The sequence below is a fragment of the Sarcophilus harrisii genome, chromosome 1 (genome assembly GCF_902635505.1).
Source record: "Sarcophilus harrisii chromosome 1, mSarHar1.11, whole genome shotgun sequence".
Classification (NCBI taxonomy): Eukaryota; Metazoa; Chordata; class Mammalia; order Dasyuromorphia; family Dasyuridae; genus Sarcophilus; species Sarcophilus harrisii.
In genome coordinates, this window is record NC_045426.1 from 228,166,949 (window position 1) to 228,194,558 (window position 27,610).

General features: G+C 33.9%; 1 protein-coding gene and 1 long non-coding RNA gene across 7 annotated transcripts in view; one reads left to right on the top strand and one right to left on the bottom strand.

Annotated features, from left to right (window-relative positions):
• Positions 1 to 5,654, bottom strand: part of AOPEP (aminopeptidase O (putative)) — a 490,524-nt gene extending 484,870 nt beyond the window's left edge. For 4 of the 5 annotated variants that reach the window (XR_004229430.1, XM_031937724.1, XM_031937716.1 and 1 more), the window contains exon 1: positions 5,415 to 5,645. The gene's annotated coding sequence lies outside the window, so the exon portion shown is untranslated. Of the gene's footprint in view, positions 1 to 5,414 lie in introns of all 5 variants that reach the window. The other variant, XR_004229431.1, reaches the window with a different exon arrangement.
• On the top strand, positions 4,297 to 27,610 carry LOC116419190. Of its 2 annotated transcripts, none has more exons than XR_004229433.1 (5): positions 4,297 to 4,981; positions 11,144 to 11,414; positions 13,396 to 13,478; positions 17,426 to 17,554; positions 26,703 to 27,610. It is a non-coding gene; the product is annotated as an uncharacterized LOC116419190 (long non-coding RNA). The 2 variants fall into 2 exon arrangements; XR_004229432.1 differs by having other exon boundaries at positions 4,297 to 4,728.

Below are 27,610 nucleotides of genomic sequence, written 5' to 3' on the forward strand. Positions count from 1 at the left end.
TTCTGAAAAACTATACTGATTTCAATGTTGAATCAATTTCAGTATCTAACTTTTCACTACTATAAATGTTAAGAGAAATTTTAAAATGAACAAAAGTTGATTAATATTAAAGAAGCTAATTATTGCATAAGAAGCAAAATTAGTTAAAAATAAAATTACAGTCAATTAAAAATTATAAAAATATCTGCTAAGTAGGAGAATATTTTAAGAGGGGTTGATATAGATGTGTTATTTTATTGGAGTATAAAATTCAAGTGAGGAATTTCCCTTTTTCAATTAAAAATGATCAGTGTTCCACAACTAAGTCTTAGAACTGATTGGTGTAGTTAGAAGAAAATGTATCAGATTCCTCTTCCATAGGAACTGAGCTAGTTTTCTTCCTTGAAAGGTACAGATACTGTTTTTGATACTTAATTGGTTCAGACTATTAAAGGCTCAAGCCATTGAGTTATTTCTTGGCTGCCAATTACAAAAAGCCACAAGGAACAGTAGCTCCTCCCTGATTCTTGACCTGAGGACCACCCTGGAGGACCACCATGTGAACAACACAGAGACAGTTAATTCTGCAAAATTAGCATGCTGTCTTCTATGACTATTCTTTCTCTGCTACAGTGAAGTAAGCCTCTTTGAGAGTAGAGATTGTCTTGCTTGTATTTGTATATTCAGCAATCAGCACACTGTAAATGCTTAATAAGCAGTAGTGTACATAGTCTCAAAATCTTGAAAAGTAAATTTATATTATTGCATCTTAAGCACATAAAAATAGGTGTTAGATGTTTTGTGTTGTTGCTGAAGTTGAATATTAGTTAACTGAAATGATACAAATATCCTGGGAGAGTTGGAAGGAAAAAACATGAAGCTATAATACTATTTAAGTTCTGTCCACTATGCCAATGAATACACACAAACACATATGATACACAACAGGAAAATTCTTTCAACACTTTTAGATCCCATCCTTTAGAATCTCATAAACAAATCAAGAAATATTTTATTAAATACTTGACTCTATATAGCAAAGCACTATACTAGTGCTATGCAAATATGCAAAGAAGTAAAGCAGGGGCATTCAAAGAAACTGCACAGAGTATTCATTTAAAGACAACTTTCATATCAATACTTAGCTGCCTTAAATGCATTTAGCAAGTGGACAGGGTATACATCCTAAATAAATTTTTAACAAATATATCAATATCACTATATTCAAATGCCAGGGTAAAAGAAATATATATTTCATTTTATGTCTTCAGACAATGAAATCACCAGTTATGAAGCTAAGCGCAGAAATCAATAACAGTGAAGTCATTTTAGGAGACAGCTTAGTGTGACAGAGAAAATACTGGACTTTGAATCAGGATACTTGAGTAAATAGCTACTTGCTATGTGAATTTGGGCTTTAATTTCCCTACCTATTAAATGATGAGGTTGGACTAGAGTCATTAAGGTCCTTTCTAGCTTTTTATTTTCTGGGATTCCATAATTATAACATAGTTTTGCATTACAACAAGATGAAACTAAAACTTTAAATATGCATATGCTTTTAAATTTTATAGGAAATCCAATATCAACTTGCTGATATGTACAATTTTTATAGGCTTCTGTAGTGCAATAACTATGTATGTCTATATACAATTCACTGGTATTTACCATGTTTAGCCATGACCATGCTATGTGTGATGATGGATGGTTGCTATTTTTAAAATATGACATTGGTACATATAAAATGTTTTCTTATCAACCATAATTGATAAAAAAAAAAAAAAGCTAACTATGGTACTATATGTTATATGTACTATACATATATACCTCATAAACAATCAAAAATTTTATATTTGTAGCCTAATAATTACTCTCTAGACCTTACTTAGATTTCATTTTAATAAAATGTCCAAATTTTAAGTAATCATAAAAATTCAATAATTTTTATGTATATTAATGTATATTTTTGAGGATCATTCTACACACCTCCCACAATAAAATTTATTTCAGTAGTTTCTAATCATTGATTTCTGGAGAGGCCAGAGTAGTATTTCAAGGGATCCTACAATCTTGTAAATAATATATCTTATACATACTTATTTTAAATCATACAATCACTAGATTGATAATAAATTCCATCAAAATTGTTACTGTAATCAAAGTAGTTTGGGGGGTTGTTTTCTCAATCAATAGATGCTAATAAAATAGCTATTCTGTGGGAATCTGCTAAATTTTTTTACATTAAAAGAGGGTCCTTGTATGTAAAAGTAAGAAGCATACAACAAAAATGAGATTCCTTTAAGTTTTGATAAAGTCTTTAATCCACAATGACTGAGGAATAAGATGTTCTATTAAATTAAATATACCATTATGCAAATAAATATATTAATAAGGATTAATATCTTTTAATATACTGTATCACATACAAATTGAAAATTCTTCAAAAAATGAGAATATAGTGAAATATTTAACACCAAAATTCTTCTGAACATAATTTAATCTTTAATGATTTATAAAACACTTTAAATAACTTTTGAGTCTGTTCAGATGACTTATCACGGCAGAGTACTCTTGGCAAAAAGGCTGAAAGAGGCAGAACTGAATCTATATGAGAATCTGTAATATACATACCAGAATATAAGTCCTAAAACAAGAGAAAAGAAAAAAGAGTTCTGTGTAATTAAAACATGTCACAAAGTTTAAGAACTAATACTCATATACATTATAGGACCTACAGCTAGAAGACAATTTAGACTACCCCAAATCCCTCACTTTACAAAAGAGGAAAGTAGGCCCAAAGAGAAATAAAATGCCCCCAAATTACACAGCTAGTAAGTAACAAAGCTAGGATTCAGTCCTAGCTAGTTACAATTCTCTGATGCTGACTCTGGTGGCCTTTATGATATACCACACCACCTCAAGCACTTAAATTAGTTCCTACCTACTATATACTTACATACAATTCTACAAGTTTGATTACAGTATTTGGTTTCCAAATCCATAGCAGATTAAGAACAATAAATTAGAAGGCTGGAGAGTTACTAGAGGTGGGCAGAGTTCCCGGAAAAAGCAGCTAACAGGTTTGATAACAGAGGCATAGAAAAGGCAATCTAAACACTGGGATTATTTGGTATGGGGCAAGAAGCCTTCAAGCAATTAAATAGGAAGAGAAAGTAATCATATTGTTGATAGACCTGATAGAGTAAAAATACTCCTCTTATGGCTTCACTGGAAGTAAACCTATATCAGCGTAGACAAGTTTTTAGATTAAAAAAAAAAATACATATTGGCAAATATCTACCCTACTGTAAGCCTTTCCTACCTGGCAGGACTTGCAAGAGGCTGTGTTCCACCGACACAGTTTAAAAGCACTCCTAATTACTAGCATACAAGACATCCATCCAATCAAAACGTTAGTGGAGGTCATTTGACCCACTAAGATCAAAGTATAAGAACAGGAAAGGACTTCAAAGATCATCTAGTCCAAATACTCTATTTTAAGTCTGAGGAAACTGAAAGCCCAGGGAGGTCGACTTCAAGCCCAAGGTGACCCCAAGCAATGTCAAAGGCAGCAATTGATGTAATCAAAATTTTCAATTTTATAGTCAATAGTGATCTCTAGTTCTTCTTTGGTCATAAATTCCTTCCTCTCCCACAGGTCTGAGAGGTAAACTATCCTATGCTCTTCCAATTTATTTATGATCTCATTCTTTATGCCTAGATCATGAACCCATTTTGACCTTATCTTGGTGTACAGTGTTAAGTGTGGGCCAATGCCTAGTTTCTGCCATACTAATTTCCAATTTTCCCAGCAATTTTTGTCAAATAATGCATTCTTATCCCAAAAACTGGAGTCTTTGGGTTTGTCAAACACTAGATAATTAAAGTTATTGGCTCTTTTGTCCTTTGAACCTAACCTATTCCATTGATCAACTAGTCTATTTCTTAGCCAATACCAGATGGTTTTAGTAACCGCTGCTTTATAATATAATTTTAGATCTGGTACAGCTAGGCCACCTTCATTTTTTTTGCTTTTCATTAATTCCCTTGAAATTCTTGAAAAGGCAGCAATTGAACTCAAGTTGTCTGTCTCCAGTCAAAGCATTTTCCACTCTAACATAAATTCCTGAATACTAGAACATAAATTATATTTATAAATCATGTCACAGGATATGTCTCCCTTTATCTAAGAAGCTGTTGGGTGGCATAGCAGATAAAGCGCAGGACTTGGCGTCAGAGCATCTTGGTTCAAATCTTGCCATTTGACACTGTTAGGTCTTACAGGGCAAGTCTCTGAACCTGTTTCCTCATCTGTAAAACGAGGAAGCTGGATTCCATTGATTCTACGATCCTTTTTATGATTCTACGAATCTACCATGTCCCGGGTTTTTCTCGCTCTTTTTTTTTTTGGGAGGGGGGGAGGAAAGAAGGAGGGAAGGGTAAAGAACCAAAGCGAATGACAGGAAGGATAAAGCTACTAGAAAGGGAATTCATTGCTAAAGCTGCCAGACACAAAAACCCAATAAAAGGGGCATTTTAATTAAAAATTACAATCGCTGCTTGAAGCACCTCAGTATCTGATCTTGCTCCCAAATGTCTCCTGCACTCACACTCCAGAAACTGCTCTTTTTCACTGATAACATGATGCTACTAAGAATTCAAGCCGAGATTTCCAAACTAAACAAACAGCATTAGACAACCGCCGGCTGAAATCCTAGGGACTCCGCCGAACCTAAAGGCCCGTCGTCGGTAAGACAAAGTGCACGTCCAGCAAGGACGGCAGAAAAGCACTCCGGTATTGACGGCACTGGGGTCTCAGGGGCTTGCCGGGGGCTTGGGAAGCGGCCGGGCGAGCTGAGGTTGGGAGGAAGGGCGGGAGGCAGGGAGACCTGGTGGAGGCGGAGCTGGGTGGTTGTCGGGAAGATAAAGAGAAGTGGTTGCAAGTAAGAACGGGGGAGCTGTCCCGGTGAGGAGCGAGTGGCTGTGGTTACCGAGTGCTCAGGTATCTAGCTGGTCCGCTTTTAACTTGATATGAAAACAGAGATGGAAGGGACCTGATCTAGATGGAGTCTGACTCGTCCGTCCCCTTCATTTTACAGAGGGAAAGCTACACAATTGGGTCCCAAGGGTTGGGCAGGTTTGAACTCCCACCCTCACCTGATGAATTCCCCATTACCACCCCTCCTCCCTCCCTCTTCCGGTCATTTATCCTAAAACATGACCCTAATCCTTTCAACCTGGCCGAGGCAAGGAAACTCGCGCCTCTCGGAGGGGAAGATCTGGGGTGGGGGAAGCCCCGGGCATTCCGAGGAGAGGGATCCCCGTTCAGCCTCGGGAGAAGGGGGGGCTGCTGTGCTTCCTTGCACACATCACCGTCCCGCGCCAGGCGGGAGACGGCTGGGGATCAACAGCGAGGAGGCGGCGCGGCTCATTACCTGCGCCCTCCCCGGGGCCGGGGGCCGCAGACTCCTCACGCGGTTCCCACGGGCGCCGTCGCTCTGGCGTCATCCCGGAGCGCCTCGTGCGTGGCCCCGCCCACTGCTCGTGACGCTTCTCCGCTCCCCGCCCCCTGGTTCATTCATTTACTGTTGTTGGTACGTCCTTCTCCCTGCCGCTCCTATTCCCTGGCTCTGTGCCTGCTCTAGTTAGGGATCTTCTCCATCCGAGTACTTGTGAATAGGGCTTGCAGATGGCTGAGCAAAAAGAAAATAAGGGTGCAAAATTCTAAAACTTTCCGGTTCTTTTATTTATAAGAAATTAATGGTGTAAACTGATAGTGAAAACCAGAGATGGAAGGGACTGATGCTAGCATGAGTCTGACTCGTCCGTCCCTTCATTTTCACAGAGAAAGCTACAATGTGCGAGGTCCCAGGAATTAGGGCGATATATATACTCATCCTCTCGAGCCTGAGTGAATTCATATACCCTCCTCCGCTGCCCTCTTCGGTCATATCAATATCATATATTCCTTTATACTGGCAGATAAACTCCTTAGGAAATTGGGGTAACCTCGGATTCAGAAGGATCACTGTTCCCTCGATAAAGGGTTATATTTCCTTACACATACGTCCAGGTCGGAAGGCTAGGTATAATCACTGATGCTGGCTGTGGATCATTACCTGCTGCCCTCCTCGAGAAGTAGGGCCTATACTACTATACTGATTCCCGGGCGCCTCCTCATATCATACTGAGCTCTGGTGCCCCGCCATAGTGACTTTCACCTCCGCTGTATATATCATTTATTTCCTCTTATTAGTATCATTCTCTCCTCTGTGCTAGGCTAATGGCTACTATATATAAGGAATCTTCCTCTCTATCTAGTACTATGATAATACTTGATATTTCCTGGCTATAATAAGAATATAATCTGCGCTATATAACATTATATAATATTCGATATATATATTTCCTCTATTATAATATATATTTTCTATATATATATATATATTTCTGGTATATATAACATATAATATATATATATTCCTCTATATATAATATATATATTTCCTCTATATATAATATATATTTTCCTCTGTGTATAATATATATTATATATATAATATATATTTCCTCTCTCTATATATATATATATATATATTTCCTCTATATAATATATATATATATTTCCTCTATATATAATATATATTTATAAGATATTTCCTCTATATATAATATATGTTTCTCTATATAATATATATATATTTCCTATATATAACATATATATAATATATATATTTCCTCTATATATAATATATATTTTCCTCTATATATAATATATATTATATATATAATATATATTTCCTCTCTATATATATATATATATATTTCCTCTATATATATATATATATATTTCCTCTATATATATATATATATTTCCTCTATATATAATATATATTATATATAATATATATTTCCTCTCTCTATATATTATATACATATAATATATATATTTCCTCTATGTTATATATAATATATATATATTTCCTCTATATATAATATATATATTTCCTCTATGTAATGTATATAATATATATTTCCTCTATATATAATATATATTTCCATATATATGATATATATATTCCTCTATATATATATATATATATATTTCCTCTATATATATATATATATATATTTCCTCTCTATATATAATATATATGTAATATATATATATTTCCTCTATATATACTATATATATATTATATATATATTTCCTCTATGTAATGTATATAATATATATTTCCTCTATATATAATATATATTATACATATGATATATATTTCCTCTATATATAATATATATAGTATATTTCCTCTATATAATATATATATATTTCCTCTCTATATATAATATATATGTAATATATATATTTCCTCTATATATACTATATATATTATATATATATTTCCTCTATGTATAATATATATGTAATATATATATATATTTCCTCTATATATAATATATATATTTCCTCTATATATAATATATATATTTCCTCTATATATAATATAGATTTTCCTCTATATATAATATATATTTCCTCTCTATATATATAATATATTTCCTCTATATATAATATATATATCCTCTATATATAATATTTATTATATATAATATATATTTCCTCTATATATATATTATATACGTATAATATATATATTTCCTCTATGTAATATATATAATATATATATATATTTCCTCTATATAATATATATATATTTCTATATATATAATATATATTATACATATGATAATATATATTATATATATTATATATATATATATATTTCTCATAATATATATATATTTTCCTCTATATATATATATATTATAATATATATTTCCTCCTATATAATATATATACATATGATATATATTTCCTCTATATATATTATATATATATATATAATATATTTCCTCTATATATAATATATATATGTATATACATATATATATATTTCCTCTATATATATTATATATATATATATATATTTCCTCTATATATAATATGTATGTAATATATATATTTCCTCTATATATACTATATATATTATATATATATTTCCTCTATATATAATATATATATGTGTGTAATATATATATTTCCTCTATATATAATATATATGTAATATATATTTCCTCTATATATAATACATATATTATATATATTTCCTCTATATATAATATATATTATACATATGATATATATTTCCTCTATATATATAATATATATATATAATATATTTCCTCTATATATAATATATATATATTCCTCTATATATAATATATATATTTCCTCTATATATAATATATATATTTCCTCTATATATAATATATATATATATTTCCTCTAAGCATATATATATATATTTTTTTAACAGATGAGGAAACTGAGTCTGAGCTTAAGAGACTTGACCAAGAAGTCTCATAAGTTTCTGAGGAAGGATTTGAACTTGATCTTTCTTACCTCCACATCCTGTGTTCTTATTCATTGCAACCACTTACCTGCCTCTATTCCCTGGTCAAAAATCTTGGGTGATTTCTTATTGCCTCTAAGATAAAACAAAAATTTCCACCTAGTCTTCCATATCTGACACCAACTTATATTTTTGGATTATCTCCTTTATATTGACATTTATTTCATTTATTTCCCTTCACATTCTTTGTTTTTGGTCAAAGTGACCTACTAGCTGTTCCTAAAAATAAAGAAGAAGAATAAATAATACTGAAGAATATAAATAAAGAATAATAATAAATAAAAATAATAAAGAATCTCTTATTTCTGTGCTTTTGTGTGAACTGCTCTGTGTGGGATGTACTCCCTCATTTCAGTTTCTTAAAAATTGCTAATTTACTACAGGTGCTACTTCTTATTTGAAGACTGGGCTGATTCCTTAATTGCTCTTTCTCTTTCGGGAAATTAATTTTGTATTTTAAATATTATATCCCTCCATAGAATGTAAGTTCCTTGAAGGCAGATATCTTCAGGGCCTACTACGATGCTTTGCAATATTTTTTTTAACCAGACCTGTGATGTTATTTGTATAGGAAACTCCAGGTTAAGAAACTCAAGCAATGGAGATCCCACCTGTTGCACAATTTGTTACCTTAGACAATTGCCTGGGAGTATTGAAAAGTTGTGATTGCCTACATTGCATAACCACTAAGTGTTAGATTCAGGACTCTTATCCAGTTCTTTTGGACTCAGGCTTACCATCTAATATGACTTACCACACAATAAAATGGAAACATTGTTGAAATAAAGCAATTGAACAGAATGCTGCAAAACTATAATGACCCCAAAGAAGAGAGATGAGAAGGCACCTTCCTCATTTGTTTGCAGGGGTGGAATAATGGTTTCAGAAGCTTTTAATATATTAGTTGATTTTCAGAACATTTTTTCCCCTTCATTTTTATTCTTTAACATAAGGAATTGGTTCTCTTGGAAAGATAGAAGGAAGAATTACATTGGGAAATGTAAGTGATAGAAAAAAACAAGTAATATCAGTAACATTTTAATTAAAAATTTTTAACTGAATAAAAGCGATCCCTGCCTTTAAGGACTTTACACCCTAGGTTACATTTCTCCTGATTTCTTTGCCATGCTCTAGAAACATCTTCACGTTGAAAGATATTTTCAGTTTTGGAATTCATACCACAGAAGTAATTTCAGTCCGTGAGGGCTGATTGCTTAAATGTAGTTTCTGGTATAAGGTATTCAAAGTACTAGGGCAAGTCATTACGAGCTGCAGTCCTTATGACTTCTCAAAAGGAGTATCTTCCTTCAAACTCCACTCCCTTTTCCACTTGTACAACATGTACAATTCTTCTAAGCATATTTCCACATACACTTGTACAACATGTACAATTCTTCTAAGCATATTTCCACATACACTTGTACAACACGTACAATTCTTCTAAACATATTTCCACATTTATCATACTGCACAAGAAAAATCAGGCGAGAAAGAAAAACAAGGAAGCAAACAATAACAGCGAAAGGTGAAAATACTGTATTGTGATCCATATTTGGTGCCCATATGCAATTCCTCTAAACATATTTATTGTGCTGCACAAGAAAAATCAAATGAAAAAGAAAAAACGAGAAAGCATACAACAAAAATGAAAATACTAAGTTGCATCACATAAACTTGTTGCTGTGTACAATTTTCTCTTGGTACTGTTCACTTTACTTAGCATCAATTCGTGTAAAGTCTCTCTAGGCCTTTCTGAAATCAGCCTGATGATCATTTCTTATGGAACACTATTTCATTACATTCATATACATTAACTTACTCAGCCATTTTCCAACTAATGGACATTCACTCAATTTCTAGTGCCTTGACACTATAAAAAGGGCTGCTACAAGTTTTAACTTTTCAAACCAAGAGGCCATAAGCAAGTAGGGTAGTATAGAAGTTGACTTTCCTCTTTCCAATTTTTTTTTTTTTCTGTAGTAATCTTGAAAGGAAAACCATTCCCCAGAAGGATAAAGCAAAGGGAATTAACTAAAAAATTATACTTAAAAGGAGGAGTTGGGAAAGAATGGTATCACCAGTACAGGATTGGGGCAAGCAAAAGGAAATATAAATTCAATTTCTTTCTTCAAATGCCTTTTATTATAAATTTTTATGTATTGGGATCAGTAAATCTTATGTTATACATATTAGCTTTTCCACAGTTGTTTGAGTTTTTTAATTCTCATGCATGTGGCTAATTTTTGTAAAGATATCACGCAAAACTAAAAATTATATGTACTCAATCACCATATTCAGCAATCAACCACAAATGTAGCATATCTAACTTTTCTAAAATTTTATTCAGGTGCTTAACTTCTTTCTGTTTCTTAGATTTTTTTTTTAGGTATGAAAGAACAACTGAGGACCCCAATTATGATACTTTTGCTTTCTATTTCTCCCTATAATTCAATTAACTTTTACTTCAAGTGCTGAGATGATATTCCATTTTTGCATACTTGCTGATATTTTTTTCATCACCTATGATGCTTTAAAATATAATAGTTTTCTTATCTCTTTTAAACATCTCTATTTTTCTTGTTGTCTTGTCTGATGTCATGGTGGGTATCCCTGATTTTTAAAATTTGCTTGAAACATAATCTATTCTACTCCATTCCCTCATTTTAACTCTGTGTACATCTTTGTTTCAGGTGTACTTGTTGGACATATTGCTGGATAGTGCTTCTGCGAGGAGATTGTGAGTGAGGTACTATGAAGGAAGAAAAATACTCAAAGGATCACAAACCATGCAGTTTCTTACTCATAAGCATGTAAATGTGAAGCTCTCCAGTTCTATAATCCCATGGACACATGAGTAGACTCAGGAATACAGTGGGAGACATACCTCAAACAAGCTAAATTCTGGTTTCTGCTCTCATCTCTGATTATTGTGGGGCACACTCACAGGGTCTAAGTTGCGAGGTGAGAATCTTAGGGGGCAGTCAATCAATGTGTTTTCTGGACTTCAATTTTCCCCCTCCCAACTTATTGTTAACCACAAGGGTATTGTGATTAGGAAAGTATGTTAATCTTATATACATGGATAAGAAGTTTGCTAAGGTGACTTGCATTTCTTGTGTAAATTTAGAAGTTACACAGGAACTTCCCAGTATGCAAACTGGTCAATCGGGGGTCAAACAATCATTTCTGTTAGCCAGAGATTAACTAGCCTAGCAATAGGTCAATTCTCAAAGTTTTATAATCTATTCTTCTGTGAATCCATTCTGCTCTGTTTTGGGAATAAAAATCCCATTTTATTTCAGTTACGATTTTTAATTGTATATTTCCCCCCATAATATATTATTTTACTTTTTTTCCTTCTTTGTCCCCTCTCTTTACAAAGAAGGAGGACTATGATCAACTCTAATAATCTATGAATTAAATTTCTATTCCCATTTCCTCTTCTCTCCCAGCCCAGATCTTCAGATAGCCCAGACCTTTAGCATTGTTTTTTATATTTTATTTCTATCATTTTAACCGCCCTTGATGATCTACCTTCCAAAGTTGAAAAAAAACTTATTTTTATTTCTTATTCTACTCTGCCTTCCTGAAACCTCTTTTTCCTATTCTTATCTCCATTTCTTTCCACTTTACTGTAATTCCAAACAAAATCTATCCAGAGTATGCTAGTATGTGTTCACCTTCCCTTTGTCTAGTTTAGATAATAGTGAGGTTCATGAGATGCTTAGTCCCCCAACTTTAGTCTCTATGTTTGTATACTCTTTCTGGCACATCCGAATTTTGAGAAATAATATGTTTCTCTCTGTGCTTGTTTCTTCTGTAATATATCCCTTTCTCCATCTTGTTTCTTTCCTCTCTTAAAAAGAGAAAAGCCATATGTTGGCATTGAGATCCTGTCTAACTTTAACGCTATGATAGTTTTGCCCTACAAGTGAGTGTGGTGATGAAGCAACTTAAATTTTCCTCTCCATTATATTTATACTTATCATATTTTCAGAATATTTGATATCTGCATTCAAATTAGAGAAAGTAGCATCTGTAATAGTAGTAATAATATACATGCAAGGGTGACATTGTCCTATTCTAGCATAATTAGATATAACTATAACTCATTGCTTGGATGTCTTATTACGTTTTAAGTAAGCCTTGCCAAATGTATAGCTATATTCATAAATAATTACAGCATCTTTTTATTTTACATTTTTAACCTGAAAGTCTATGTGATTGGTAGGCATATAATTTAATTTTTAGAATATATATAAATTTTGTATTTTATTTCTAAGCAGATTGATTCTAATGAGACTAGCCAGTTTCCTTTTCGAGTCTTCATTAATTTGTAAATTATTTTTTCCTTAGACATGGGTAGACGTGATTTCAGTTACCTTAAAATACATAGCTTTAGCTCAAACTATGCAGACTCCAAAACAGTAATTCATTTGACCCATTTTTGTTTTAATGCTCTTGGATATATACATCTGTGGAACTTTTAGGCTCATCATACTAGGGCTACAACAGCAAAACACAAGCTTTGGAAGTTTTATTGAGTTGAAAAAACTTCAAGTACAGGCTCAAGTAATGGAATGTCTATATCAGTGGTTTCAGTCAGCCTGGTAACATTAAGAAAAAATTTATCACCATTGACCAAAGGAGTTGAAAAATTTTCTCCAGCAATTCATGAAGATGAATAATAGCAGATTAATAATAATAGATAACATTTATATAGCACTTTAGAGTTTGCAGAACACCTTACATATATCATCTCATTTGACTTTCACACTAACTCTGTAAAGCAGATTCTATTAATCTCATCTTACAGACCAGAAAACTGAAACTCGGAGACATGAATTTATCCACAGTTACACAACTGGTGTCAGAGGTACAATTCAAACTCACCTTTTTACTAATGTCAAGGCCTATAGGTGTGTTCTTCTGATCTCTCCAGGCTGCCTTTTTGTGTACACCAAAAATAGTGGCGTTTCAACTCAAGGAACTGAATGTTTGATCTCCTTGAAAAGTCTTGATGAGGTAAGGCTTGTGAGACTAGATCATTAAGTATTAAATAGTTAAATGGGTACTTGTATAGTGGAGAGAATATTATATCTTGTTTCAAAATTGTACTGTTACCCCTAGTGCTATTTGTATGATCTTGGGCAAGTTGCTCATTTCTGATTTTCATATCTCTTCATATGTGAAATGATGGGATTAAATTAGATTTGAGGTATTAAACGTAGGGCCTGCAAATTCCAACACTTCTGAGTACAGCTTAAACCAAATTAATATATAATTAGGAAAAAATTTAACAAAATAAATAAAAATGTAATAAAATAGATAACATTACATATTTAAACAAATAAAAATAGAGAGCATTACATATTTAAACAAATAAAAATAGATAACATTACATATTTAAATTAAGTCAATATGAAGCCTAAAAGGATTCTTATATATAGATTAGTGGTTTCATTTCTATTTGAGTTTGATACCACTAAAATAGGGGTTCTCTAATGTACCTTGCAGGAAATCAAAGAAAATCTTGGGATTCACAGCAAATTACAAAAATGGAACATATTGCATAAAAGAATTTTTAAAAATTTATTTGTCACCAAACAGGGACTTGCCAGGTGGCAATTTAGACATGTGCTTGGGCATTAACCAACTAGTAGATTTCAGAGTATTTCTATTAGTAACAATCTATTGGTCCTCTAATGTTATAGCTTTAGTGTTTCCTATTTTTTCTTAGCTTCCGAGTTATCATTAGGTTGTCTAAAGTTCTATAGGTCCTCTTCTCAAAAAAAAAAAAAAAAAAAAAAAGAAAGAAAGAAAGAAAGAAAAAGGAAGAAAGCTTAGCTTTTCCCACAATTCATATAAACTGTTAGATAATATCTAATATCTAATCAGTCTAATAATTGTGAGAACTGTAGAGGAAAATTTCTTAGATTAGCATTTGATTTTCTCTCATGTTCAAAGTCCTGGCAGTGTCGCAGTCTCCTGAGAGAGAATAAGATGCATTTAAATTAGGACTCCATGAAAGGAATATTATATCCCCAATAAAAGCTAAATAAACTAAGAATTACATCTTTGTCATACCTGGATAAGAGTAATACATTCTAAGGAAGTAGGGATGGAGTAGCTACATCTAAAATAGTCAATAAGGTTTTTAGGAAAAGAATTTTAAATGATGACTTTTATAAAAAAAAAAAAAACTTCTAATATCAGAAGTGATCAGAAGAAACTTAGGTCTAAAATGTCAAGGTTTTGCTGTATCCATCAATGGTCCTTAATTCAGATGTTCCTCACCTGGAAACTTATGGAGTATTCTCAATAGCACTATATAAGAATCACTGTGATTTGACTTCTGTCTGTGTTATGGTATGGTATTGTATTGTAATTGTAATTGAATTGTAAAATAGTAATTATTCCATCAGGGAAAAATGATAATTATAATTTACTACACATACTCTGTGGAGTTTAAATTCTGATGCAGTATTAGGCAGACCTTTCAATTCTTAACAGGAATCTACTTTAAATCATTGCTCTGATTTAAAATAAAAAAGTATTGCTTATGACGGGTAAGCGATACTAATGTTGCCATGAAAAATAATAGACCATTTCAGAAATATATTTGTATTTTATATTTATTTTATATATTCCATACACATATATATTTATATATTTTATATGTGTGTATGTAATTGTATAAATACTATTTATACAAATGTCTCCACATAGGTTTATTTCTTTATTTAATATTATAATTATTTTAGTCCTGAAATGACATCACTTTTCATGGCAACATTAGTACTTCTTTCCCTTCATAAGTAACATATTTTTGGCTTGTTTTTTTGTTTTTTGTTTTTAATCAGAGCAGCGAATTAAAGTAGATTTCTGTTCAGAACTGAAAAGTCTGCCTAATAACTGCATCAGAGTTTGAACCCCATAGAAGAATATGTAATGATGAGACTTCAGGGTTATCACAAACTGTTCATGCCTCAGTTTTCCCAGCAACTTTTAGGGATACATGTGGCTCAGTAGTAAAGGATGATGTGGCAAACCCTGGGTCATCCTTTGGGTACCTTAACTCAGGTACGGGGAGGTGAAGAGGCAGACTATATCAGAGAGGATTAGCCAGTGAACCTAGAAAAAAAAAAAAGTAGCTCTTTTAGTGGATTTGAAAAAGTAATTTTACCTTCTCACTTCCTCTTACTTACCTCTCTTTCTTACTTACTTACTTGACTTACTTACCTCTCATTTACCCTCTATGACTTCCTAAGGGAGACGAGGATGGGGGTTTTCCTTTTTCATTCCAGCAGCATTGCAGCTACTTCCATGTGACAAAGAGTAAGGGATCCACTATGAAAACATACACCTGACTGAGATAGGCATAAGTTCCTCCTTGGAAATAGTCTTATAAGTTGTAGAGATAGAGAAATTTTATGTCCTCAATTCAGTTACTGCTGTACTGTAGGAGGAGTGTATAAATCACAGTACATTTTGGAGGAGAGGACTATTAACAGAAGAATAATCCCAACTCCTGGTCTTGTTGGTCAGAAGACAAGAACCTGGAAAGAATTACTCAGACAGTACAGAACCAAGTTTAAATGTAAAATGCTTATTCAGCAGACCTCTAAAATGCATATTTTAGTATTTTAAAAATATCAACCTCTCAAGAGTGTATATATCAGTATATTTTTACTGCTGCTTTCTTTTCTGTCAGTTTATACTTGTGAGTCTTTTGTGTAGAAGAAATAAATAGCAATAGCTATCCTATATCTGTTCTTCACTTTATATTGAGTGCCTTTATGCTTCTTCATTTGGGGAAAATGCTAGACAAAGAGAAACCTAAAGTTTAATTTATTTTCCTTGGGGCTCCAAGATAAGGGCCCAATCAAAATGTTAGAGATGAGACAAGTATTTTAACTTTCTCTTTGGAAGTCAGCCTCCCATATCAAGCCACATTAAAATCTATGAAGTTAGAAGAATGCTTCTTTTGATGTAAATTTATATAGCAAATTGAAGTTTTTTTCCTTTGTTTCCTCATATTTGCAAATTATGTAGTTCTTTTAATTCATCAACTACCTCTATAAAGGGATTAATAGAAATCACAGGACTTGAGGCATGTCTCAGAGCTCATTTAGTCAGTTTCTCTCACTTTATGAAGAAAGAAACTAAGAGTTCTGTAAGTTACTCACAATCACATGTAAGTAGTCAGAATTGGAAGCAGAAGCTAGGTCTCTAGATTCCTAGGATATTATTCTGTTTAGTATATCACAATTCCATTTACTATACAAGGCTGGTGGTCTATCTAGCCTTGCATTGTTTATTTGGTAGTTGATTTAACAGAGGGCAATTTTTCATATAATTTTGTTTATGTAGGTCCTAATAGACCTTTTATAGCCTAACAGTTTAGCTGCTACAGACAGCTAGTTTACAATAAGTACTTGGCAAAACTTGAAAGCAAATGGTAAATGCCATAAACAATGACAAAATGTGATTATGCATTGCCAAATAATATACATCTGGGAAGGCAAACAAAACTTATTAAACAAACAACAAATAGCTAAGATAAATACCAAATATGTTAACCATAAAAAAAAAAAACAGACCTGGAGCTCATCATCACAGCTAAATGAGAAGTTTTAAAAACTCTTTAGAATTATGATAGGAAGAGGATCCCCAAGCAGGAGGTTTGGAATTGGTTTCATATCAGGCATTAATTGATTCTATAATATTAATTAAGTCACTTAACTTTGTGCTTCAATTTTCCTATCTAGAAAAGGAAAATAATACATATCTTTATAATGATATGCAAAATAATTTTAACAATATAAATGGGAAAAGAAAAGGGCCAGAATTCAATGATGTATAATCATAATTACCAAGAAGCTTTGCGCCAGAGAAGAGTTAAAAAACTACTTCTTTTTCCTCTTAAAATGTGCAGGACTATGAGAATGTAATATTTTATACACTTCCAGATGGATATGATCAAAGCAGAACAGATTATAGAAAAGTAGGAAGAAGTACATCTGAAGTTTCTAACAACTCCTCCACAAAGATCTAGAAACCGACCAACTCCTGATCTGGAAATCCAAGAAAATGACTTGGTAAGTCATCTTTTTAGCCAAAATCAGAATGTCTGCTGACACTGGGGACTGAGTCCGCTAATCAACAAGAACTTATTAAGCATTTACTAGGTGCCTGGTACTATACTAAGCATTGGGAATACAATAGAAAGAAAGATGGTCCTTGCCAGTGAGGATCTTAAATACTGTTGAGGGAAGATAACACATAAAAGGAAGCTTTAAAAGCTTTATGGGAAAAAGGCAAAAAAATTACATAACACTGGGATGTGGTATAAGAAGTCCAGAATGCAGCTAGAGGGACATGAGACATGACTGGTCTGAGAGCCCTTCTTAAATGGAGGTTCAAGGAAGGAGGGAAGTAGAAAGAGAGACAGAGAGACAAAGACAGATAGAGACAGACACACTGAGACTGCAGAGGCACTAATTCCAAGGTGTGAATTTCAGGGCAGGACCAAGACTTTAGGATGATGAATTTAGCCATGGTACAAGAGGTTGAGAACTGAGTCAAGAAAAAAACAAGGTTCTGGCCCCTGGTATGCCAAGTAGAGCATTCTAACCCTCAGGAACTGAGAGCTGCAAACTTGAAACTCTCTTGTTCATTATAGAGTCCCAGGACATAGCTTTAGAATAGACTGAGGAAGGAACCTATGTTTAGGTTTCTAGGTATGGAGTGTTTCAAGTAAGGAGTAGTCATGGAGCTAGGTTGTGTACTAAGCAAAGAGCATATTCAAAAGCCTCCAGCACAATCTAAATCCTGCAGAAAAAAAAAAAAAAAGACAAGCCTAGACAAAAGGGAAGCCTGAAATTTCGTTACTCTGAACCTACAATGTTTTCCACCTAAGATGAATGAATCTAGAAAATCTGTTATAAGCATGTAGAGTTAAGTAAAACAAATTCTCTGTATAAATTATGACTAAATATATATCCCAATCTGTACTCTTAAGTTCATCATCTCTTTATCAGAAGATGAATAACAGATTTCATCATATATCCTTTGGAAATGTAATTGGTCATTGCATTGATCAAAATTACTAAATCTTTCAAAGATGTTTATCTGTAATATTATATAAATTTGTTATCCTGATTCTTCTTACTTTCTTCTTTATCAGATTCATACAAGTCTTCCCAGGTTTCTCTGAAACTATTCCTTTCATCATTTCTTATGGCACAATAAAATTCCAGCACATTCATATACCATAACTTGTCCAACCATTCCCATTTGATGATCACCTTCTCAGTTTTCCATTCTTTAATGCAACAGAAAAATTTGTTATAAATATTTTGGAAAGAAGTTTCAATTGAATAATGAGATCAGAAGTCAAACTGTAGAGAATAAGAGGGGAAAATTAAGGGCAACAATCATAGATGACTTTTTCTAGGAGTTTAGTCACAAAAGGGAAGAGAGATATAGGATGATAGCCAATGGGAGTGAAAGGATCAAATGAGGCTTTTTTTGAGAATAGGGGAAATGGAGTGTGTTGGCATCATGGGAGCAACCAATAAAGACTGAGTGGAGAAGATGGAATAGGGCTCAACAAAGTGCTATTTTACAGAAGGCAAATTAAACTTTAAGAAGGTAAAAATGGTTTGTTAAAATTTAGAAATTTGGCACATGAAAAACTAAATGAAAAAAGAAAGAGTCATTTACAGTGAATGTTATAGATGACACAGACTAAAAACTAGCTCTTAATCAAGGGAAAGGATCTCCCTGACTCAATCTACCTCAATTTTCCAGCACTGAGGGTACTGGTGTGGCCATCTGATGGGCAGGAAAATAATTCACCATATGTTATACTCTAAGAGTAGACCCTGAACATTCAGGAGTCATATGGGGCTAGGGCTGAACCAAAACTAGTCTGGATTCTTAATCTTCTGTTTTATGAGGTGGAGGGATAGCAGCTTTTTTGGTTTTGTGCTATTGAGAATATTTTCTGTTCTAGCAGTTAAGTAAGGCAAAGTCTACAGGATCTGAAATGAGAAGATCTGAGATCTTCCTTGAGCTGTCTCAAACCAAATTTAGTTGTAGGGAGTCTGCCTCTGGTGAGAACTAGGCTCTCTTTTTGTCATACTCCCTGTCACCATGCAAATAAAATTATTTTAATTATAGAAAATTAAATTATGGCAGCTAGATGGTACAATGGATATAACACCAGCCCTGGAGTTAGGAGGATCAGAGTTCAAATCCAGTCTCAGATACTTAACTGTGTGACCCTGAGCAAAGCATTTAACCCCAATTGCCTTTGGGGGAAAAAAATGACTGAACAACAAACAATAATATCAACTCCAGCTACTCCCATTCAACCACTCCTGCTTCGGCTACTGCAACAACCAACTGTCCAGGTGGAGGCTGCCACTATTCCACCATAGATGCTGCCATGTCACATTGGCAGACCATGAGGACTTTTGCACGGAAAATGTCACCTTTTAGCCATATTCATCTTGAGATTGCTTCAGGAAAAGAGATCCAAAACAGGCAGACCAAATCCCAGCTCATTACATCTTGGAGGCCATTGAAGCTGGATGGAAGATTCTTGGGAAATGGTCTCCACGAACTTTGAAACCAGAAAGAAAAAGTACAACAAAAGTCTTCCTTAGTCCCTTTTATGCATTCACTGTGTCAACAGCTTCTCTGTCATTCACACTATGAGGGCATCAAGCAGCTAGAAGCTGGTCTTAAACCTATTCCTAGATCCACTGGGTCCATTAAGACAGTTCTGCTACATATTCCATGAGATAACCTTGTCACTCCATTAATATCTTTTCCTGATTTTATACTAATTATCTGTTTAAAGAAAATTGCCCCCCTTTTTTTACCACCTTCATAATCAAGTGATTAATATCACATCTTGTCACAAGGATGAAATTCAGAGGGAATGGGGGTTCAGACAATGAATTCAAGTAGATATGAATCAGAAATATGTTGTGGGAACATGAATATATCACTGGGCTGTTTCGGATGCATTATACCCTTTTCATTGCTACATATTCTCTTGCTTCTGTCATTCTTTCTAAATTCAAGATTTGTTTACACTGAGCTAAGCAATTTACTCCTTTTCACTTCAATTACCCATTCATATTAATGTATTTCCTAACATAAAATATCATCCTCAATAGAGCATTTATTCATCATCTTCTGCATTTTATCACACCACACTCCAGAAGGACAAACTGACTACTATTAGAAAGAGAAGGTGATATAACTCCTTTAAACCTTCGTTTTAAGCCTGAAGTCAATTTCCATCATTTCAAGTGAGGAAACTGCTAGAGAAAAGTTATAATAAAGCCTTCTTGGTCTGGTTGACAGTTGAATACAAATAAACATAGGCTGATGGAGAAAGAGTGGGCTTTTCTATTTATTTTCCTTTCTGACTAAAAACTGCCTTTCCCTTCCCAATTCAGAGATATTACAACACAGTCAACTAATGTGCATTTAAACAGCCTTTCCAATATAAGAAAGGCTTTCTTGGGGTTGAGAATCTCTGTCATGCTCAAATGCACTTTATAAATTACATCTCACTCAAACTCAGTCAAATTGTCCCCTTTCTGACCAATTATCTTTTCCCTGAGGATTCATTCAGGAATTTATTCTTGTCTTCCTTATTTCCATCCCCCACCTTCCACCTCTACCCTCAGATGCAGAGCTGGTTTGCAAAGGCAATGACTAGTGCAGGTGCAGGGGACCAGAGAGGGCAAGACCACCTAAGTGGGAAACCAGGTGTGGAGACAATCCTAACAGTCTCCTACCCCCAGAGAATTCAGAGCAATTGGGACACTAAACCTTTACAATTGTTTCTATGGCAGTGAACTGTGATACCACAGACAGCTGTGACTTCATTGAAGAAAACAAGCAACTGGCAGGAGGCCTGTCAGAGGTTTGCTAATTTGCCCACTGATATCTTTGTCATTCTCAATGAGCTCTGACCAGCAAGAACTGAAATGGAACACACACAAACACACAAAAGCTTCTACTGAAGTCAGTGCTTTCCTCCTCCCTATTGAAGACAACAAGGAGTCTGCTTTTGTGGGACTTCCAGACCAGAGTCTGGCAGCTCAGAAAGGAAGACAAGCAGCATACTTTTCATTAAGGGCCGATCTCATTTCTCTCTCAAGAAGACTGGACACTGGTTCCCTTCTGTTTGGTGAATCTGTATGGTGCAAATTCAAAATCCAAAGCTTCTCATTATTTCCTAGCTGTGACTAACAGCTTTTGTATGTAGTTTTTTTCCTAATCTTGAATAGGTTAGGATTTGTTTTTGTATGAAGAATCATTTCAAAGACCATATGGGAGTTGGATAGGACTTTTTTAAAGCTGTGTATAATCTAGGAGGGCTGTCTTGCACTTGCCTCTTAGCTTGCTTTTATCTTATGGCTTATTAATCAGTTTATCTACCCACTAGATTCCAGGCACTATACTAGGCATGGGAAATACGAAGAAAAAAAGTAACCATTTTTGCCCTCATTGAGCTTGTATTCTGCCAAGGAGACAAAACGTAGTAAGAATTATGTGGTCAACCTGCCACTTGAATCATTCTCATATTTCATTTTATCATTCTAAGATCTAGAGCAATTCAAGGGAATGTTTTAATATTTTCCTATTAATATAATTAAAATCTTTTTCATTAGGTATTCAGTAGCCTTAAGCCCCCCTCTTCTAGTTTATTCAGTTTTTTCTATTTAATAAACTAAAATAATCTTAGTAGAATGGCATTTACTATTATAGTTTCAAACTACCAGACCAGCTTTCTCTCTTCCCCCCTCCCCAACATTCCATTTGGCTCTTAGAGATACAAAAACAGTTTTAGAGCCTAGTGATACAGGCATTATTACATAACTATAAGTTCAAGGTAATGGGGATCAGAGGAGGCAAGCCTAATAATATTAAGGTCTTACTAAGTATGTCTTGCTCAATGTATAACATTGTCACCTTGTCTCTTCCTTGTCCAATAAAATTAATTAATTAATACGTACTGTGAGCACAGCCCCCCACTTTCTATTGGATAAATTAACCTCTTAGCCTGACTTGAAAGCTCTCTACAATTTGTGTCCAATTTACCTTGTATTCTGCTATTTGCCTCACCTGAATTACTCATTTTGGTCAGACCATTCTACTCCATGTCTCACAAACATTCTTATCTCCACACTTTTTATACATTCTATAATCCTCACCAGATTTTACCTTTCTTTTCTCCTTTTTTATTTGAATCCTATTCATTGTTGTTCAAAGTGCATTTCAAATGCACTCTCCTTTGTGAAACCTTTCTTGATCATCATAGTTCACAATGATTTTTCCATCTGAATGTCTATGGCACTTATTGTTACTCATCTGGCTTCTAAATATTTAAAATGTTAATTATAATGATAATATTTCAATTCTTTAAGGAGGTATGATGTGTACAATGTACAAACCTTTTACTGAAGCATATTGCAATGTATCCACATTACTTACTGTGGCTGAAAAAACTGATCACCATGGTTTGATCCAAAGAGGTATGTGATCAACCATTTGGGAGTTGAGAAGTTAAATCATATCCTATCCCACCTTGGAATAGTCAGTTGTACTATTTGTCTTAAACACAAGTGTATCACCTATTTTACCATCATTGATTAATACTTCACTCTATCTCTACTGGCCTTCTGTGGGCATAGATATTCATCCCCTAAGGGGTAATAAATATATAATTTAACTTCAACCCAGGTACCTACAGCAACAGCAAAAAGAAAAATTCCCAGATATGCCACAATTCCCATATCCTGACCCTCAGATCATCTTGTGGTTGATAAGTACTCTTTTCAAGGTAGGGTCTGAGCTTTATGGCAGTGACCCAAATGGAAAAAGCCTGTTATCCAATTTCTGCTTTTAGTGAGACATGGTGAGTCAGAAAAGATGAGCAGAAATGGACTGTCATCTGCACACTATCTCTTGTTTGTCATTCATCATATTTTTTACCCCATTTGGGATTTTCTTGGCAAAAATACTGGAGTGGTTATTTCTTTTTCCAACTTATTTTACAGATGAGGAAACCAAGGCAGCTAGGCTTACTTGAATTGCTCAGTCACACAGCTAGTGTCAGAATTTGAATTCAAGTAGATAAGTCAGATCTAACTCTATCCATAATGCCTCTTAGCTCCCTACTCTCACTCCCACCAAATATTTTTCCCTATTATCTTCAAAAGCACTTATCATTCATCCAGTCACCCATACTTATAGAACCATTGTCACTTGCTACTTATCAGCATCCAGCAAATCTAATTAGTTTCTACTTCTACAACATCTCTTGCTCTTGTATCCTTCTCTTTATTCACATAGAAATCACCCTATCATGGTTTTGATAAAGGCCTCATTTCTAAAATATAGAGAGAATTGACTCAAACTTATAAGAATTCAAACAATTCTCCAATGGTCAAAGGATACGAACAGATAATTTTCAGATGAAGACATTGAAACCATTTCTAGTTATATGAAAAGGTGCTCTAAATCATTATTGATCAGAGAAATGCAAATTGAGACAACTCTGAGATACCACTACACACCTGTTAGATTGGCTAAGATGAAAAGATAATGACAAATGTTCGAGGGGATGTGGGAAAACTGGGACATTGATGCATTGTTGGTGAGCTGATTCAACCATTCTGGAGAGCAATTTGTAACTAGACCCAATGAGTTATCAAAATGTCATACCCTTTGACCCAGCAGTGCCATTATTGGGTCTGTATCCCAAAGAGATCTTAAAGGAGGAAAAGGGACCCACATGTGCAAAAATGTTTATGGTGGGGTTTTTTGTGGTGGCAAAAAATTGGAAGCTGAGTAGATCCCCATCAGTTAGAGAATGGCTGAATAAGTTATGATATATGAATGCTATGGAATATTATGTTCTGTAAGAAATGATCAGCAGGATGATTTCAGAGAGGCCTGGAGAGACTTACATGAATTGATGCTGGAGTAAAGTGAGCAGAACCAGGAGATCATTGAAATGGCAACAGCAAGGTTATATGATGATTAATTCTGATGGACGTGTCTCCTCTCAACAATGAAGTGATTCAGGCTAGTTCCAATGATCTTATGATAAAGAAAGCCATCTACACCCAGAGAAAGGATTGTGGGAACTGAGTGTGGACCACAACATAGCATTCTCACTTTTTGTTGTTGTTTGCTTGCATTTTGTTTTCTGTGTGTGTATTGAAAATGAAAAAGAAAATCACCCTATCACTTCTTGACAAGACTTTTATAGTACATTTCTAATTTGGTCTCCCTACCTTAAGTGTCTCTCTACTCCAATCTATTCTCCATATAGTTGCCAAAATAGTTTTCCTAAAGCACAGATCTAACCATATTACTCCCTTATTCAATAAACGCCAGTGGGTCCATTTTGATCCTACAATAAAATATTGTTTAATATTTATCTCACTATTTTAATCTCTTTTGTTTACATAATATAATAGCTTGGTAATACAAATTTATAATATTCGTGCACAATATTAGGACTCATGATAAAGAACAACTTTGCTGATAGAGATGCATGATCAAAAAAGTTTGACAACCATTACCATAGGTTATCTTTCAGTGTTGAGCCTCTTTAAATTTAGCTTAGTGGGTCCTGAATGAAAGAAATTCAGTCTTTTGGTGGATTAATACTTGTAGCATTTTTTTTTTAGCTTAGTGTTAACACAGTGCTAAGAACAAAGTTCTGTGACAAATCTGTGACAAAAGATTGAAGCATAGCTGAAAGTTCTTGGATGATTTCTCATTTTACCTGGTGAGGGCGAGGGAAGGCATTTATTGTAGATATTTGAAGAGAAGGAACATACTACTGGAGTCAGTAGATTTAATTAGGCTTAACCAACCCTTTGTCTTACTAGATGAATTGACTTGTTTATAATATGAAGGTAAGTTCAGTTTAGCCCGTGGAACAGAGAAAGTTCTTAGCTTCTTAGGGTTTCTCAAGAAATGTATATTTTTTTTATCTTGTCTTTAGTAAAGGTAGGTAGCTAAGTAGTATACGATCCAGCTTCTGAAACTGTAGTTATTGACCATAACTGTCTCATAACTGAATGTGGGTGTGGCAAAAAAAATTATGCTTTATTATCTGTAAATGTTTGATTTGTATACCTATTTTACAAACCTGTATATCCAGAGTCATGTAAAAATTTATTGGGTTGAAAAGGAATCATGAGTGGAAAAATTTTAATCTCTGATGTAGTGAACAGAATGCCAGAAATGGAATGAAAAACATCTAAGATTCATTTGATCTCAGACACTAGCTCAGCAACTGAAATGAATTCCTAAACCACAGATCCAGCCATGTCAATGGCTACTCAATAAATTCCAATGGCTCCCCATCATCTCCAGGATCAAATATAAAATCCTTTGTTTGGCATTCAAAGTTTTTAATAACCTAGTACCTCTCCTACCTTTCCAGTCTTCTTACAATATACACGCCATCCCTATTATTTGATCCATTGATGCTGGCCTCCTTGCTGTTTCTCACAAGAAACACTTCTCTCTCAATTCTAGATATTTTCCCTGATTGTCCCCAATCCTGGAATGCTCTTCTTCCTCATTTCTGCCTCCTTGTTTCCTCTGCTTTCTTCAAGTTCTGGATAAAAATCTCACATTATACAGAAAACCTTTCTTAATTATTAGTAATTAGTAAATTTGATTATCAAATAATTAACTAATATTAGATTGATTCATAAATATTAAGCTCTAAATAATGACTTCATTCTGATGACAATTTCTATTTATTTTGTACATAGGTTGTTGGTACATAATTGTTTGCATTGTTTTCTCCCCTATTACATTTTGAGTTCCTCAAGGACAGGGATCATCTTTTTGTGTTTCTTTGTATACCCAGAGTTCAGTAGACAGCCTGGTCCATAGTAGGTGTTTAGTAAAAGTTTATTGACTGACTGACCCTGGGGGAGTCTATTAGCTTTTCTGAACCTTAATTTCCTCATTTGCAAAGTGGAGATAATAAGAGCACTTACCTCAGAGATCTGTTGGGAAAATCAAATGAGATTATACACATACATATACACACATACATACATACACACTAAAAACATCTTTTATATGCATCTATGTGTGTGTGACATAGATGCATATATATATGGTGCTTTGGAAATTTTATATCACTAACCAATTCTAACTTGTTATTTTATTAAATCCCAGTGAATTGTATGTACCTATATATCGTTTATCTGGCTGTCTTCACATCTTGTGTCAGTGCCTGGAATGGTCCATGAATAGCAGTGTCAGTTTCTAGTAAGGCCCAAGAGGATGATGAAAAGGCTTTTCAGAGACTGTTTCACGGACATATTTAATCTGAGATTGGTTCTGAGACTCTGCTCTAATAAGTTTAAAACTGTATTCTGATATTTTGGTCACTATATGTGTCTTGTCTCCCAACATGGATTTCATTCTGTATTTAAGCAGGTAGAAGTCTTTTACTCATTCTATTCCCCACTGTAGCTATGCCAGTGTCTTGGCTTTTGTAAGTGCAATAATAGTGTAGCCTAGTTACTCAATTATACTACAAATATATTTACATCTTGAAAAGGGTTCAGAATAATGCTAAAGCATACTACACGTACAGATATTTTTTTCTTTTACTGGAGAACTCTTAATAGAGTCACTCATTCCAAAGAAACAAATGAATAAATAAAAACTCACCTGATATAAGTTGCACTTGGTTAATAAATTATAAAGTAATGCTTGAGCCATCTCCAGGTCTGATCTATATCCGACTACTGGACCTAAATGGCTGTAGAGGAGAAATTGAGGCAGGTGATCATGCCCAGCCCTCCCTTTACTTAAATCCAATTTATTTGCATGTCATAGTATCACCTTCATGATGTGATGGTCCTCTTCAAGAACAAAGGACAAGCAACAACAAAAATACTTAATTTCTGAAATTCCATGTAGCATAGAAATGCATTTACTAAATTCTATATCACTTGAAGAGAGCCATCTGCACCCAGAGAGAGGCTGTAGAAACTGAGTATGGATCACAACATAGTATTTTCACTCTTTCTGCTGTTTGCTTGCATTTTATTTTCTTTCTCACTTTTTTCTTTTTT